Consider the following 4,785-nt stretch of genomic DNA (forward strand, 5'->3'; position numbering starts at 1 on the left):
CCCCCCCCTTCTTTACCAGCTCTTTGCTAAGTCTCGCTTCTGTCTGATGACGCGGACACGTTTGTTCCTTGTCCCTGGAACCCCGCTCCCCCCTCCCGCTGCTCCATAGACATCAGAACGCGAGTGAGGGCCTGGCCTCAAAAGACACCGGTCGTGGGTCTCCGGACTTTGCCGCACGTAGAAATCACCTGGGCAGGAGTCCGCGGCACCACCCTCGGCCGGGTCACACCCTGTACCAATGAAGTCACAACATCTGAGGGTGGGAGCCGGGCAGCGGCCGTTTTGAAAGGTCCCCGGGTGATTCCAGTGTGCAGAGTTTGAGAAGCAGGAACACAGCGCTGTATTGAAGGGGTCTGAGCCTCAGCCGGCCCACCTTGTCTTCGGAGTGGTGACGGATGGGGACGAGGGGGCACGTCACGTGTCGCCGGCGGGGCCAGGGCGTTCTTACTGGGGTACCCAGAGTTTTTCCCTGCCCCGGGGGGTTGGGTTTCCGGTGGCCCAGCAGACTTCTCCCTTCCAGGCGGGGGGACCCCTAGGAGCTGGGTCCCCGGGAGATCCGTGTCCCTTTCCCGGGTGTAGCCCGAGCCCTGGGCCTGCTGACGGAGCGGGTGCACCCCCGTGATCGGGGGCCCCTCTGCGCAGCCCCGATGCCCACCCCCCGGCCGACAGCCGGGCCACCAACAGCAGGGAGGCGGGCAGGTGATGCCACCGGGGGTGCGAGGCTGGGGATGTTCAAGATGTGACCCCCGTGGACTCCCAGAAAGGGAGTGACAACGGGAACATCTTTCCTGGTGTTTCCATAAGGCCCCAGCGATGGCGGCCTGGGGAGGTCCGGCTCCGGTGGATGTGGATGCCCGGCGTTCTCCCTCCCCCAGCCTCTACGTGGCATCTACGGGTGGTTCCCAAACTCCTGCCACAGTCCTCTGGAGGGCTCGTCGAGACGCGGGTTGCTGGGCCCAGGCTCGGCGTCTGACTCAGTGGGTCTGGGCGGGGGCCAGAGAGGTTGCATTTGTAGCGGACCCCAAAGAGCCGCTGCCGCCGTGGGACGGGGACCGTGCTTGCAGAGCCACAGCCCCGCGGCCTCTTTCCGGGTTCGCCTGCCGCTCGCCGCGGACCGGCATCGGGGGGAGTCGAAAAGCGAGGAGGAAGGCTGCCGCTGCCGCCCCTGCCGCGGGAAGGCGGGCCCTCGCGTGTCGCTTGCGGTCCCGCCTCAGCATCCGGGCAGCGGGGCCCCGCGTGGCCCAGGCTCCGCGAGCGCCTGCCCGGGGGCGACGTAGCGAGGATGTGCCGCCGCAAGCGACAGGTGCCGGTCCGTCCCGTCCGCTGGAAAGACCGGGTCTGTCTGCGGCCTGGTCAACCGCTCCGTCCTTCAGCTCAACCAAGAAGTGCCGGGTCAGCCTGAGGTGCCCCCAAGTGGCACGTTCCAAGCACGCCGTGGCACCGGTGGCCTGGACGCAGCCCGGCTTCCCGGCCTCCCGGACCGCCCCGCCCCGCGGGGACGACGGGCACACCCAGGCCGTTGCAGGGGGGAGTCTGGGAAGGAGAAGGGCAAGATGCTGCTACGGGAGCCCCCGAGACCCCCAGCTGTCTTCCTGAGCCTAGATTTTCCCCTGCTCGGACTGTTCACGCTTTGCTGACTTGCACCGGGTTATGGATCCGGGGGAGACGGAATTCGCCGGAACGCGCCTCCAGGCGCGTTCGCCTGAGCCGTGACCCCTAGAGCCGCGAAACCAGAGGCTAAATGTTCCGGCACCTTCGCTGTTCATACTGTTCCAATTAAGATGAACTTCGAGTCGCCCTCCTGCCGAGGATCTGATGGAAGCGGCCGGGCTGGGGGTGCGGGGGCCGCTGCGACTCCGTCTTCCGCGAGGGTTGCCAGGCCGGAGGGGGCAGCGGGCGGGTCTGCTGGGCACAAGTCGCTTGGCGGAGAATTCCAGCACCGCCGGGAAGTCAGAGACCGCGTGGGGAAGCGCATCGTTTGGATCTTAGGACCGGCAGCCAAGTGAGTGGGTGAGCCCTGCGGCCACGACAAAGACACCGGCCAACGAATCTTCCACCCCAGCGCTCTCCCGGGAGCAGCTGTGGTGCGTCTGAGCTCATTTTTCAGGCTGTCCACAAATCTTGCCCCCGTCCTGGAAGTTATTACTCTTCTGTGGGAACAGCAGGGCGACCACACAGACCCACGGAAGAGACATCATTCCCACGCCTCTGGGGGCGAGGGGATCGTCTGGTTCATCTGTACGGTTTCCCACAGATCCATGGGACAGGTCTGGGCCAACCCTGAGAATCTGCGGCGGACTTTCAGTTCTGGGGTCGCACCCTCTCGCCCGCTGGCTGTGCGGAAACGCGCCCCAAGAACGCAAGTCGCGCTGGAAGCTCAGGCCGTGTGGATAAGCCTGGAGGCCGTGGAAGTCAGGCAGGACGCCGAGGAAAGGAGAATCGGGACGGCTCTGGGGGCTCTCGGGTCTCCCTTTGCAACCAGCCGATGCCCACCGGTACGGGGCTATGCCCGTCAACAACTGGGAGGACCGTATAGTACGTTCTGCTTGTTAGCCTCGCCGGGTCCCCCATCGACATGCGCAGTTTTCAGGAGTGACAGTGCTGCCGATAGTTACTCTTACGAGATGACCCATTTCTTTCTTTTTTAAAAAAATTTTTAATGCTTATTTATTTTTGAGACAGAGACAGAGCATGAACGGGGGAGGGTCAGAGAGAGGGAGACACAGAATCTGAAACAGGCTCCAGGGGGGGCACCTGGGTGGCTCAGTCGGTTAAGCGGCCGACTTCAGCTCGGGTCACGATCTCACGGTCCGTGAGTTTGAGCCCCGCATCGGGCTCTGTGCCGACAGCTCGGAGCCTGGAGCCTGTTTCGGATTCTGTGTCTCCCTCTCTCTGACCCTTCCCTGTTCATGCTCTGTCTCCCTCTGTCTCAAAAATAAATAAACGTTAAAAAAAAAAAAATTAAAGAAAAAGAAACAGGCTCCAGGCTCTGAGCGGTCAGCACAGAGCCCGACGCGGGGCTCGAACTCAGGGACCGTGAGATCATGACCTGAGCCGAAGTTGGCCCCTTAACCGACTGAGCCACCCAGGCGCCCCCCAGATGACCCATTTCTTAATATGGCCATGTGGCTGGCGTCTCTTTTCTAGATCTGTCCTTCACTTCTGGATCCAGTTTTGCATATGGAGATCCGTGATCTCTTACAGAAGCATCCTTTCCCGCCTCAGGTCTACATCCACACTAGACGTGAATCCCGCAGCGAAAACTTTGTAAAGACAGAACCTGCGACCCAAGGAGTAGGCACTGAACGCACCCTGGGGACGGGGCCCAACGTCCCGCTTAGGCTCTTGGACACGAGCAGGGTGGGAAGGTCAGCTGAGCCTGGGGCTTTCGATCACAGGAGCACCAGGCTGTGGTCTTCACCCCGCGGGTGGCTCACCTGGGGTGGAGACCCCGGGGATTGAGGTGCAGGAGAAGCAGGGCGGTAGCCCCCCGTGTGCTCCACCCACAACCAGCACAGAGTATGTGGCTTCGCAGGGAAGCGGCCCGTGGAAAACCCGCCGGCATTGTCGGAGGTCACGGGCTCTCGGCTGTCATCCCTCTTTCCTGAACCCGCCTCAACGCCCTTGTTGCCCGTGACACGTGGCTCGGTTTCCTCCTCTCTTCTTCGTCGCCGGCCGCATCCTTTGTGGCTAACAGGGCGAGGGGCCACGTGGTTATCCTCCGAGATCCAAAACTTGGCCGGAACCCGAATCTCACATACAGTGGGAGGTCCCAGGGGACAATCCCGTAAGGATTTGGTGGCGAGGTTCTGGCTCCCTGTTCACCCCTGGGGCTTCACGGACTCCTCGGTTTTGGATTCTCTGCTGTCCCGCGTACACACTTGTCACTGGTCGCCCCACGCCGCACCCTCCGCGACGTCGCTCGCCGAACCACAGACACGGCGCCGTGTGCGCAGCAGGCTTTACTGAAGGCTCGGGCAGAAAAAGCATTTACGTTAGTTAATGAATTAATTATCTTTAACGTTTATTTATTTTTGAGAGAGAGAGAGGATCCAAAGCAGGCTCTGCACGGACAGCAGCCTGAGGCGGGGCTTGAACTCACGAGCCGTGAGATCACGAGCCGAGTCAAAGTTGGACGCTCTACCGACCGAGCCACCCCGGTGCCCCCAAGAGCATTTACATTTTAGTGCTACGGTTTGTAAAAGTCCTCTTGACTTCCTGCCACCAGGGAGCCCCCTCGTGACTCCTCTTCCGGAGCTCCAGCACCCAGACACCGCGCCATGTGGCTCGATCCCCCTTTTCTGCCGCTCAGCCCGTCCTCCAGGGTCCGCTTTCTCGGCGGAAAAGGGGCCTTGGGTCTCACTTGCCCAAGAAGTCTGTTCGAATGTCTTTGGAACCACACGGAGTTTTGCCCCTAGGAGAACCCTGATGTTACTCTGTGCGTTTCTGTCTCTGGCCTCACAGGCCAACTGTGAGCCTTGCAGGGTAGGACCTATATGGGATCTGTGTCTCCGGAAGTGAAACAATACGGTGGCCGAGAATCCATGTGCTGGAGCAGACTGCCTGGGTCCAAATACTGGCTACACTGCTTCCTAGTCACGTGGCCGCGATCGGGACCGGGTTGTTGGGAGGACCGAAACAGGACAGCAGGACTGACGAGCCTCAGGTGTCGTCTGAAGCATATGCCGAGCGCTCAGCGAGCGCCTGCGCTAACGACCCCCGGATGGACCCGCTGCCGTCGCTTTTCAGCGACTGTCTCCATGCACGGGGACACTTGTCGCTCCA

This window comes from Herpailurus yagouaroundi, unplaced genomic scaffold (assembly GCF_014898765.1).
Source record: "Herpailurus yagouaroundi ecotype Mexico unplaced genomic scaffold, PumYag 253, whole genome shotgun sequence".
Taxonomy (NCBI): domain Eukaryota; kingdom Metazoa; phylum Chordata; class Mammalia; order Carnivora; family Felidae; genus Herpailurus; species Herpailurus yagouaroundi.